Below are 13,105 nucleotides of genomic sequence, written 5' to 3' on the forward strand. Positions count from 1 at the left end.
TCACTCAGCAACATAGAAAAACATTTCTTGATATGAGAATGGAGGTTTTGTCACAAGGACCCAAATTTACGCTATCCATGTAAATGTTTGGTATAATATTCTATTTCTAAATGTGTTTTTTGAGCCTACACAATTGCGAGCGTTCCTCGACTCCCATTCTTGAAGAACTCCCTTTATTAGGGTTAGGTGCATAATATTATTTGGTGGAGTATTCTCTGTATATGTTTCTTTTTTCCTTTTACTTTGGGAAACCGCTCTTTACTACAGTTGTTCTCCCTTATTTCCTTTAAATGGAGATTACAAAGCTTGATAGTTTTTTTAACACTTGATTGTGTTTATGATTATGGGTTTTTTAAATATAATTTTCTCCTTATTTCTGAATGAATGCATTCTTGTGATCTTTGTAAACTTATAAAAATTAAAAAAAAAAAAGTTTATTGTGAAATAACCACATAGCCCAATAGTTTCGTTATATGCGGGTTATAAATGTATTTAATAAATAAATAGACCATTTTCCCACAAACTCTAAACAGAGGGAGACATGTTTGAAACTATCTTGCTATGAGGAGGAGAATGGAATGAAAAATTGAACATCATCGGCATAGATTCGGTAACTTACACCGAGGGGCAGATTTTAAAACCGAGCCCTAGGGGAGCCCCGAAGGCTTTCCCCATTCCCTCTGAGGCCGCTCTGAAATCGGAGCGGCCTCAGAGGGAACTTTCCTTCGGCCCCCCTCCCCCCAACTTTATTTTGTAAGTTACGCCTGCCGGCCGGCTGCCAACACACAATCCCCCAGCACAGCAGCAAATGGCCGCTGTGCCGGAGGCCTTGGTCCGGCCCCACCCCCCCCTTTTTTTCAAGCCCCGGGAAATACGCGCATCCCGGAGCTTTACGCGTGCTGCCAGGCCTTTTGAAAATAGGCCCGGTGCGCGTAGGGCTTTGAAAATCTGCCCCGAGAGTACTAAAAAGTTTACAGATGGGAGCAACGTAAATATTAAATAAAGTGGCCGAAAGTGCAGAACCTTGGGGTACTTCTGATGTAACTGATTTCATCGTGGAGCACGTATTTCTCAAACGTATGTAATGCACTCTGCCCTGTAAAAAAAATGTAAACCATTGAAGTACAGTGCCAGAGATACCAAGAAATTCTAGCCATGCAATAAAGATATTATGATTGATAGTGTCAAAGGCTGCTGAAAAGACAAGAAAAATTCATGACATACTTAAGAGCCTCCATCAAATCCTCAAATAATGGTATCCACATGAGACAGCCATAAATTCTCAGTTTTGTGTTGCTTGCAAAAACCAAACTGAAATTTATCAATATATGCGTGAGCCTCAACAAAATCGAAGAGCTGGGAATGTACAATTGATTCAGTGAGTAACTGCTACGCCATGCAGGTTACCCCCATGTTTCTGTTAATGGTACAGCAGTAACTGCGCTTCGGGCAGGTAATTCACATGTTTTTCTTAAGGGTAGTAACTGCCATTCTGTGCCAGTTACCTCCAAGCCTTATGTTAAAGGTAATAACATTTACAATCAAAACCAAGCAACTGTCAAACCCATAACAAAATTGCTGCTTGTAACATTTTTATAGGGTGAGCAGATTTCTTGATAATTCAGACAATTCTGTTCGAGCATGCTTTGCTTTTGGACTTGGCCATTGAAGCAGTCCTGTGCTTTTTCTCTAATGTCTACATCTCAGTGTCCCAGACCATAAAAGCTGGAACCCAGTATTCCCTTTTTTGCCCCCACAATCGAAGCAGAGAGTAATGTTACAGTTGTGTTAAAAGCATCATGGCTAATTGGTTAAAGATAGTAATGTCCGAGCTTTCTGTTAAGGGTAGTAACTGCCGCTTCGAATAAGTTGCTGGATAATTTATATGGCATGGAAACATCACCCTTAGGATTCTGCTGCCATTTCTGACAGTTTCAAAAACAAGAGAGAAAAATGAGAACTCCCATTCCAAAGAATTGAAAGATTTCTTACTTGGAGAGAATCAGAAGCGGAATGGAGAAGGCAGCAGTTTGACTGAATCAGTGAATGAATGTAGTAAGTGAACAGTGCCATAAAGCAAAAAAATAAACTTAATTTCATCATCGACTAGAAGATGTATAATTTAGCAAAACAAATGAAAGTGACTCCAGGCATCTGTATAGAGCAGAGCTTTCCAAAGTGTGTGTCGGGACACAGTGTGTCGCCTGTAGTGTGGAGGTGTGTCGCCCGGTCCACAGGGCCGGCGGAAGCAGGGAACTATAGCAGGAAGATCGGCGGGCAATGGTGGAGCTTACATCACCACGGCCCGAAGAAAAGGGTCACGTTCACTCCTCCTCCTTCCTGCCTGTGCAGCCCTGGAAGAAAAACGTTGCCGGAGCCGCGTGGGCAGGAAGGAGAAGGAGCATCTGCTGCGTACAGAAGAAGAGCAGCATTAATGGGCCGTTGCGGATCCCACGTCGCGACGGCCCGAGAAGAGGAGGAAACCCGATAGCAGGGCCGCTGCAGATCCCACGTCGTGGCAGCCCGAGAAGAGGAGGAAACCCGATAGCAGGGCCGCTGCAGATCCCATGTCACGGCCAGGGAAGATCAGGGCCTCTGAAGAGCCCATCCTTCGGCAACCCGTGCAGAGGGACAGCATGTGCCAGTGAGAGCCTGTGCTTGAGCAAGAGAGCATGTAGGAGTGAGAGAGCCTGTGTGTGTGAGAGTGAGACAGCATGTGCACGAGAGAGACAGTATGTATGTGTAAGAGAGAGGCATGTGAGAGTGAGAGCTGTGGATGTGTGAGATTGCATGTGAGTGAGAGCCTGTGTGAGTGAGAATGTGTGAGATAGCGTGTGAGAATGAGAACCTGATTATGTGTTTGAGGGAAGACAGATGGAGAGAAAAGAAATAGAAAAAAAGACCCTGTAAAAGAAATTGGCAAAAAAACAAGAAAGGAAAGCTGGAAAAAAAAGCCTGTGACCAACCGATTAGAAAACTAAGATCAGACAGCAAAGGTAAAAAAAAAAATTACTTTTTAGTGATTGGCACATGTAATCTTTGGTAATGTGCAAGAGCAGCACTTTCTCTATGCCGATCTCACAATGTACGAGATCAGCATGGAGGAAGTGGAAGCCTGCAAATATTTATTATGAGATAGGTTGTGTTGTGAAACATTTTATTTATGTATATATTTAAGGAAACATACATAAATTGTTGAAATACATTTTGTTCGTTTAACCTTTAACTTCTGGTTTGCTGGTAGACTGAATTACTGTGTCACGAAATTATGTTTGTCTAAAAAGTGTGTCACCAACATGAAAAGTTTGGAAAGCTCTGGTATAGAGGATAACTCTCCCCTCTTTCCTTCTTAAAATATCTCATTACTATCCAGGAAATAGTGGGAGGTGCGTCATCCAAAACCCAAGACAAGAATGACTTGGCAGTCCTTGCACAAATAAACTGAGTTTAATGTTATAATTAAGTGGTAATCTCTGGTAGAAATTGTCTTTACTGGTTGTCTGGAGGAGTTGCTGCAGGTGTTCAACCAAAAAAAGCGTTAATAAGTATCTAACAGGCCGATACAGTAAAGCGTGGCCGCTATTACCCCATTTCTAACCCGCTTTGTACCCGCAATTTGGCCGCGTAAGTCCAACCCGCGATTCACTATCCTTTTTAACCCATCCTTACCGCTTCTTTAAATCAACGGGTAACCCTTTCCGCCCGCGGCATGTAAATGATATGTAAACGCTCAGATTAGTTATTCCCTCCCATTCAGTAACGTGCGCCCCGACTGTCGCCTTTTTAACCTGCAGTTTAGCCGTGTCTTTAACCTGCTAAATTACCGCCTACCCTTACCCCCTGCGTTAGAGGCAGGGGTAAGGGTAGGCGGCAAACATTCCCCCAGCCCCCGCTCACCTGCCCTGGCCGCATCCATGGATGCCCGTCTCACTTTCTCTTTCAGCATTCCTTCTCCCGCTTCAGCAGCCCGGGGTGGATCGGGCGCTCTCCGCGAGGCGGCTTCCAGCAGCCCCCACCGGTGAAGATGCATGAACGCACGCCTGTACTTCCAATTTGGGCACTCAAGGCACCTTCACTGCCTTCAGCGCCCAAATGGGACGTAGAGGCGGTGCAAGCTCATCATGCCAAAAAAATTGCACCGGCAGGCGCCCAGGCCGGGGGGGGGGGGGGGGGGGGGGGGGGTGTGCGGGAGGGGGCGGGGCGGCGGCTCCCCTACTTTTCCTGCATGCGGGGCAGCTCCGGCTCGCCTGCCTGCTTCCCTCCTTTCCGCCGCTCACTGCCTCCCCAGCGCCATCTTGCAGCTTGTGACTTCACGCACGCCCGTTCATGCACCCAAATTGACAGGCGCTCAAGTCGTCACGGCGTACATTCATATGCTTTCGCTGTCACACACGCCTGTTCATGCGCCTTCGCTGACTTGAGCGCCCAAATTGATGGGCGCTCAAGTGAGCGAAAGTGTATGAACGTACGCCGTGATGTCACGCACGCCCGTTCATGCGCCTTCATGCGCCTTTGCTACGGGCGTGCGTTCATCCTCCTTCGCCGGCAGGGGCTGCTGGAAGCCGCTTCGCGATCTGCCCCAGGCTGCTCTCGCCGCCAGCTGCCCCCGGGAGGAGGGGAGAGAGGTCTGGGGCTGCACCGGAGACTGGCACCCATGGACGCGGCCAGGTGAGCGGGGGCTGGGGGATGGGATTAGTCGCGATCCGAAGAGTGGCTTTCCCGGTGCGTTGGATTTTAGGTTTTTAGGGGTTTTTTTGCTTAAAGTTGGGATCCACTTCCTGCTACCTGTCAGGTACCAGCGCACCCAGGATACTGTATAGGTGCTGTATAGCGCCTATACAGTAAAATGTATTGCGCTTCATGGACGCACGTTGGACGCGGCTTGCATTTGCATGCCATTTAAATACAGTATCGAGCGGTATGTGATCCGAACTGTGCGTGCGGCAAACGCAGGTGCGCCTGGCACTAACGCACCTCTTTCTACCGCACCTTACTGTATCTGCCCGTAAATGCCCTCAACAGAGAATATGGCAGATGACATTTAATGTGGACAAGTGCAAAGTGATGGATGTAGGGAAGAGCAACCCAAATTATAGCTATACAATGCAAAGGATCTAGGTGTCGTCATTGAAATACATTGAGATCTTCTGTTCAGTGTGCAGCGGCAGTCAAGAAAGCAAATAGATTGCTAGGAATTATTAGGCAAGGAATTGAGAATAAAACAGAATATCACAATGCTTCTGTATCACTCTATGGTGTGACCACACTGTGAGTATTGTGTGCAGTTCTGGTCACCACAATACAAAAAAGACATAGCAGAATTAGAAAAGGTACAGAGAAGGGCAGCCAAAATGATAAAGGGAATGGAAGGATTCCCTTATGAGGAAAGGCAAAAGAGGTTAATGGCTGGGAGGAAGTGATGGCGCCTTAAATCTGGTGCTCTTTACCTGACTCAGCAATCTTGTGCCATTGTTGCGCCCTGAGCCCCTTGCAATCCTCGGAAGCTAGTGCCTGTGCTACTGTAAAGGATACAGGGCCGGAGGAACCACTAGGCGAGCTAGGCCTGTGCCTAGGGTGCTGAGACTTAGGGGGCGCTGCGGCAGGCGGCAGAATTTTGAAAGGGCAAAAAGTGCCCTTTCAAAATTCTGCTAGCCCCCGACTTTCCCTGCCTCCCCCCCAGTGCCACCCTCCCGATGCCCCCCTGATGGTCCAGCAGAGGGCCCAGGAGCGATCTGCCACTCCCGGGGCCTCGGCTGCCACTAACAAAAGTGGCGCCGGTGACCTTTAGCCCCTACCATGTGACAGGGGCCAACCAATGGCACCAGTAGCCCCTGTCACAAGGTAGGGGCTGAAGGCCACTGGCACCAGGGGCGGATTGGCCTATCGGGGGATCGGGCTGCTTAATATATTAACACTTATGGCTAACTTACTTACCCTTGATCTAGGCTTCAGCCGATATCTCTGTTCTCCTCTGAAGCAGGCTCTGACTGGAGAGCTGGAGAATGTAGGCAGGGGAGAGGCTTGATTCCTGGGCTTGGTACTGGCAGAGCAGGCAGGAGATCCGGCAAGGAGACTTGCTTCTGGCTCTGGTACTTGTTGGCTGCCTGGGCTTGCTCTTACCCCTCACCATTTCAGACTCCGTGTCACTCCTCTGCACCTGAGCAGGCACCTCATCTCTCCAGTCTCCTGGCCACACCTATGCTTCTCCCTTCGATAGCAGGGAGTGCTGGTCTGCTTCTTACCAGCCTTTCGCTTGCAGAGATGCTCAGCATTCACTCTCCGGGTTTTCTCCCCAAGTTTGTGCTCTCTTTCTCCTTTCCTTTTTCAGGGGGTCCTTCGCTTGCCTTTCTCCTCCTTTTTGGTTTCAGGGTTGTTCGCCCCGGGGGTTATGTTGCTTTTTCTAGGAACTTTTTCTGGCGGAGCAGGCACACTGTGTGGCTTTGGTCACAGTGTGCTTCTGGATGACTGCTGTCAGCTCGGCCAGCCGATTCTCCATAGGAGGTCTCCAGTAATATTTTTGCCGCCACCCCCAGTTGCAATTTATTTTGGGTGGCTGCAAATCTCCTGCGCCATTTTCTGTGTTAGCTGCTGGGCCATCGGACTGCTCCGGGGGAGGAGGCATCCGGGGCCTGTCAGACTTAGGATAAGAAGATAGGGGATTGGTTTCAAAGTGTATTTCTGAACTCTGACTCTTGGTAGATACTTGGTTCTTCTCCTTCTTATCTGCCTTTTGCTCAATAGGAGCAGACTTTCCTTTATGAAAAATGGCATATAGCTTTTCTGCCTTCTCTATGAGGAAACTTAAGGGTGCCTCTCTGTGGAGATATAATGGAGTTTGCAGAGTGGGGGAAGAGCTTCAAAAAAGAGGTTTCTGAGAGCAATCTTGTCTGCTTCAGTGGCACAGGGCTCCCCATAAAATAAAAAGTCTGCTTTAAGCGATAACTAAAAGCTCTGGGACTTTCCTCAGGGCCATATCTTAGATTATAGGCAGCCTGCCATGTCAAACACTGTTATCATAAGTTGCAAAGTGCTCTTTGAGGGCAAACTCAAATGTGTCTAAGAAATCTTTTACCTCAGCAGGGATGCTGGCTATGTATTGCCTAGCTTCTCCACTGAAACTCCATGGAAGTAGGGTCACCTGGACTTTATCAGAATGTGTACCTAGTAACTCAAAAATTTCATGCAATCTGTTTAAACGTTGCAAAATATCTAAGCCAGAATTCTCTTTAAACGGCATAATCAAGTTACAAAGCAGCTTGATTTGTTTAGTGAGATTTGAAGCTCCCTCTAGTGTCGGCTGGTGGTAAGCCTATCGGGGGTGTTGGCCTTTGATCCCAGCCCCACTTCTGGGAGGAGGGGAGGTGCAGCTCCCTCTCTCGATCCCAAGCTGTATAGGGAGGAGAAGGTGTGTATGTGTGTGTTTTGTGAGCGACTATGGCTGTATTTAGCAGCTAACACCTCTACTTTGTCCCATGCCTTAAGCTTTTCCCCATCTTGAAAAAAAGGCTGATTATGGCTGTGTGTTATGTCTTCCCCTTCCACCCCACTGACCCTTAGGGAGGTGTGGGGTCAGTGGCACTGCTTGAGCTGTGCTGGGATATTGTGATGTCTGCAAGTTCAGCTTTGGAGAGACAGAATTTGGCATTACATTAGCTTTTTTTTTTTTTTTTTTTTTTTTTTTTTTTACAATAATTGAATCATACTTTGGGGCAATTGGTACCTATATTCTTTTAAATCAGATATCAATTCTTGATTTTCTTGCTCTTCTTGCTCTAATTTTAAATTATATTCCTGCAGCTGGCAAAGACGAGCTGCATTCTGTTTGCTTTCTCTGTTTGCAGAGAGCTTCTTATCTCCTATTCTAACAAGCATTTGAGTCTCCGCAAGCTGTTGCATTAATGTTTTATTTTCAGCTTTTAACAACTCAACCTCAGTAAGATGTGTTTCCTGAAGAGAGGCTTTGGAATTGAAGCTGTTGAATTATTTGAATGGAATGGCCACTGTTGGAAACAGGATGCTGGGCTTGATGGACCCTTGGTCTGACCCAGTATGGCATGTTCTTATGTCCACTATTTTGGCTATCAGTTGTAGCTAACTGCAGTTTTAATTCTGTTAACTAGTTTTTTAAAGACTTAATCTTTTTGTCTGACTCATCTTTCTGCATTTATTAGCTAATTCTAATACTTTAATCCTATTTTCATCTTGGTTCTGAGTCTGTCTCTGCTTCTTCTTGCTCTCTAACCATTTTCTGCAATGCCTGGAGCTGTTCAAGGTATGCAGGTTGCTTATCTAGATGAGGGTCTATAGGCAGAGCTTCAGCAACCTGTTTTTCTAAAACTTTTATTTTTTTCTGTTACTTCTAGATTGTTTTGCCATTGACTTGCGATCTGCTTCTGTCAGGGAGCATTTTTTAATTATATCATCCAACTCTGCCCTTAACTAGCTAATGTCTTTCTCCAATACCGGATTGGTTGCCTGTAGATGTGAGTTATCACTTTGTAGTAATTCTCTTAATAAGTGCAGAGTGGTGGCATATTCAGCTAATGTCTTAAGAGTTAATTTAGATTCACTAATCGAAAATTGCAAGGTTGTTAAGTGTAGATTAGTAACATTACCTAACTGCAGAGATGTTTGTTTTAATTTCTCTCATACTCCAGATATCTGAAGTGGAACATCTTCTTTCTTAGTGAAACTTATGTGACCTTCAATAATGCTTCATTTTTTAGTTTTACTAAATCTACTTGCACATCTGATGTCATCTCTGTGGATGGCATAGACTATCCTATCTCGGTGGAACCTCCAGACTGCCAGCTGCCTTCCCACCTTACTTGCGATCCTGAATCAGGAAAAAGACAATGTGGATTCTCCCTAGAAATAGACTTTTATTTATCACATTTGGTATGATATAACATTTAGAAAATAACAACAATTCCTATCTCTAACCTCCTGGTCACCAAGAATCAGTTTTCCCTAAAGAGATTTCTGTATCATGGGTGGTAACGGACATGCCATAAACCTTAGCCTGCTTAATATATTAACACTAATGGCTAACTTACTTACCCTTGGTCTAGACTTCACGCGATATCTCTGTTCTTCTCTGAAGCAGGCTCTGATTGGAGAGCTGGAGAATGTGGGCAGAGAAGAGGCTTGCTTCCTGGGCTTGGTAGTGGTAGGGCAGGCAGGTGATCCCGGAAGAAGACTTGCTTCTGGCTCTGATACTTGTCGGCTATCTGGTCTTGCTCTTGCCCCTCACCGTCTCAGACTCTTTCCTATTCTCCTCACCTGAGCAGGCACCTCATCTCTCCAGTCTCTGGGCCACACCTATGCATCTCCCTTTGATAGTAGGGAGTGCTGGTCTGCTTCTTACCAGCCTTTCACTTGCAGAGATGCTCAGGATTTGCTCTCTGGGTTTTCTCCCCAGGTTTGTGCTCTTTCTCCCTTCCTTTTTCAGGGGGTCCTTCGCTTGCCTTTCTCCTCCTTTTGGTTTCAGGGGCACTCTCCCTAGGGGTCCATTGCTTCAGTCTCCTTTTTCTTCTTCTTTGTCCCCCTGTCTTGTACTTCCCAGCTGATGAATATGCATAATCCATGCATAACCTCGTGGTGGGTGGAGGGTCTTTTGCTGCATTGTAGGTCTTTTTTCCCCACTCCCCACACTTTGGGAAGGGTCCTGCCACATTGTAGGTCTTGTTCCCCCTCCCCATGTCTTTGGGGGGGGGGGGAGGAGAACTGTCACATCTGTATGTCAAGCTGTCTTGCCAGTATCATCATTTTTCTCTGACCTATGGACTCGCCTTGGCTCATCCCTGACACTGGTTTAGGAGCTTAAGTCATATTGTCTCTTTATCTGCTTTGCTCCTATTGACACAGGAACATGTAAACAGGCACATTTGAAAAGGTATCCTTGAATGTAATGGGCCAAAAGTTCTTCATTTTTTACTGAGACAGTGTAGGTTTAAAGTTCACCTGGATAAAAGTCTTTTTTCTTTCTTGCGGTGACAGTGTCTGGGGCCTGTCACCACACTGGCCTGTAGGTTTCTTTGCTATTATGATTCATAATTGGTGAATCAGTGGTAAATTATGAGATATCTCTGTACAGGAGTATGGAAACTTATGAGAACAACTATACTATCTTTCGGATAGTAGAAAGACTAGGGGGCACTCCATGAAGTTAGCATGGGACACATTTAAAACTAATCAGAGAAAGTTCTTTTTTACTCAATGCACAATTAAACTCTGGAATTTGTTGCCAGAGGATGTGGTTAGTGCAGTTAGTATAGCGGTGTTTAAAAAAGGATTGGATAAGTTCTTGGAGGAGAAGTCCATTACCTGCTATTAAGTTCACTTAGAGAATAGCCACTGCCATTAGCAATGGTAACATGGAATAGACTTAGTTTTTGGGTACTTGCCAGGTTCTTATGGCCTGGATTGGCCACTGTTGGAAACAGGATGCTGGGCTTGATGGACCCTTGATCTGACCCAGTATGGCATTTTCTTATGTTCTTATAAAGTAACACATCTTGGAGGGTCCCAACCAATTGCATGAATGTAAGGGGGACCATGGCTCAAAATGTTTGCTCACCTCTGTGTTAATGTGTATTCATTCTTCTGGGAGAATTTTTTTTAATTCTTTATTTTACATTTTCTGACATATAGACAGCAAGTAACAGTATAAAACAGTACAGACTTAATGCAAAAGAGAAAGTACAATGTCAACTGATAGACAAGGAGTTATGAAACTGGTGATAAATGCCCCATAAAGTATCGCACATTCTCTCCAGATCCGACACCTTATGTACCTACTGGCGCCAGTAGTCAATGCCCAGAGTAGATTTCCAAAATGTGGCAATCGTGAGGCACGCAGCCAGCAGCAGTTGGCCAACCAGGATTCTTTGTTGACAGGGGATCAAAGAACCATCCCAGTGCCCCAAAAGGCCCAGCAAGGGCTTCAGATGTATGGGAAAACCAAGAATGTCAGCTATTTCCTGTGCCACCCGAGGCTAAAACTGTCAGCACTACATGGCAGTACCACCACATGTGAATAAATGAACCAAATTGAACAAGAGACTGCGGAGTATCTTTATTGTATTTAATTGCCAGGTGCCCATGATAAAAGATTGTTAATAGTTTTGGTCACAGCAGCTGAAGCAGTCAAAAAGGGCTCTGTATCATTCAAGGGTGAAAGCATTTTAGTTAAATCAAAATGGCTTGTTAGTGCCTGTCACAGCTGCAGATAAACATGTGAAGTGGGGCTTAAGTTCAAATCCCTCTCTGAGTTCCCAAAGGTTAAAAAAATCATCATCCCCCCAAAGTTGTGCAATGAAAATCAGACCCTGATTCTGCCATTGTTTGAACACAGGGAAAAAGTTGCAACCTGCCAATGCAGCATTTTCACATGTTGGGGCTATGGGCTTCTGGGGGAATTTTGAAAGAGCATAGAAGCGCATATTTTAGTCAAGGATTTGATTTCCTACATCTTTAGGACAGGAGAAAAAACTCCACGGCAAAATGTGATGCCAACAAAAACATCTGCCAAAAGTATGGTGGGACTTATGCCCGGAAGCACTAAATTGAACACTTGAGAAAACTCCTGTTGAGGATTTTACTGGCACAAGATTATGCTTGCCTAATTTTTCTTTATGGATTTTTTTTCTCCTTTCAATTGTGACAGGAGATTAAGTCCTTGGATGAGAATTATGCTATTTCAGAATTGTACAAGCCAATTATCTTGCAGAATTTTTTTTTTTGCACCACTTTTGCCTGAAACTGAAATCAGACCCCTGTCTTTCAGACAATCAGGATATTTGGAATCTATTTAATGTATGATTTTTTTAAATTACTGTTTTAATGTAGCACTGGAAGTACAGAAGAAACAGACCCTGAAAAGGGAGGATGCAGCCTGGAAGGCTAAAAAGTTTAATAATCTGGAAGAAAAATGGAATTTTAAAGTGTACCTCAACTTTTATTTCAAAAACTTTTATTTTTAGAGATCTTAGGGAACTTGAGAAGTCCCATATGGTTTTTGCTCAACATTCATACCTGGTACAGCATGTTACATTTAGAAAGGAGGGCTCTCGATCCAAATTTAAACCCTGGCTGGTATTCTCTTAGCTGCAACCTCTTACAGCTCATCCACCAAACATCCCATCCTGCTACTTGAATGACTCTTAAGAACAAAAGAATTGCCATACAGGGTTAGAACAAGGGTCCATCAAGCCCAATATTCTGTTTCCAACAGTGATCAATCCAGGCCACAAGTACCTAGCGGGATCCCAAACAATAGATAGATCCCATGTTGCTAACACCCAGGAATAAGTAGTGGCTTTTCTCAATTCTGTGAACTTTTCCAAGAACTTTTCCAGCTATACTAGCTGCCACATGCTCTGGCAATGAATTCCAGAGCTTAATTGTGCATTGAGTGAAAAAATTGTTTCTCCAATTTGTTTTAAATATGCTATGTATTAACTTCATGGAGTGTACCCTAATTTTTGTATTATTTAAAAGAGTAAATAACTGAGTCACATTTACCCGTTCTATTCTTCTCATGATTTTATAGACCTCTATCATATCCCCCCCACCCCCCGAGTCATCTCTTTTCCATACTGAACAGCCCTAACTTCTTTCACCTTTTTTCATATTATTTTGGTCACTCTTTTCTACCTTTTCGAGTTCGGCTATGTCTTTTTTGTGATGTGGTAACAATTGCACACAGTACTTTAGGTGTGGTCTCACCATGGAGTGATATAGAGGTATTAAGACATTCTCTGTTTTATGCTCCATTCCTTTCCTAATAATTTCTAACCTTCTGTTGCTTTTTTTTACCTCCGCCACAGACTGAGCCAATAATTTCAAAGTATTGTCCACGATGATGTCAAGATCCTTTTCCTGGGTTATAACTCCTAATATGGAACATAACATCATGTAAGTACAGTGTAGGTTCCTTTTCCCTTTGTGCATCACTTTGCACTTTTCCAATTGGATGCCCAGTCTCCCAGTCTCGCAAGGTCTTCCTACAATTTTTCATAAACTGCTTGTAATTTCACTACTTGGAATAATTTTTTGTCATCTGCAAATTTGATCACCTCACTCATCATTCCCTTTTCTAGAT

Source organism: Rhinatrema bivittatum, chromosome 4 (genome assembly GCF_901001135.1).
Source record: "Rhinatrema bivittatum chromosome 4, aRhiBiv1.1, whole genome shotgun sequence".
Taxonomy (NCBI): Eukaryota; Metazoa; Chordata; class Amphibia; order Gymnophiona; family Rhinatrematidae; genus Rhinatrema; species Rhinatrema bivittatum.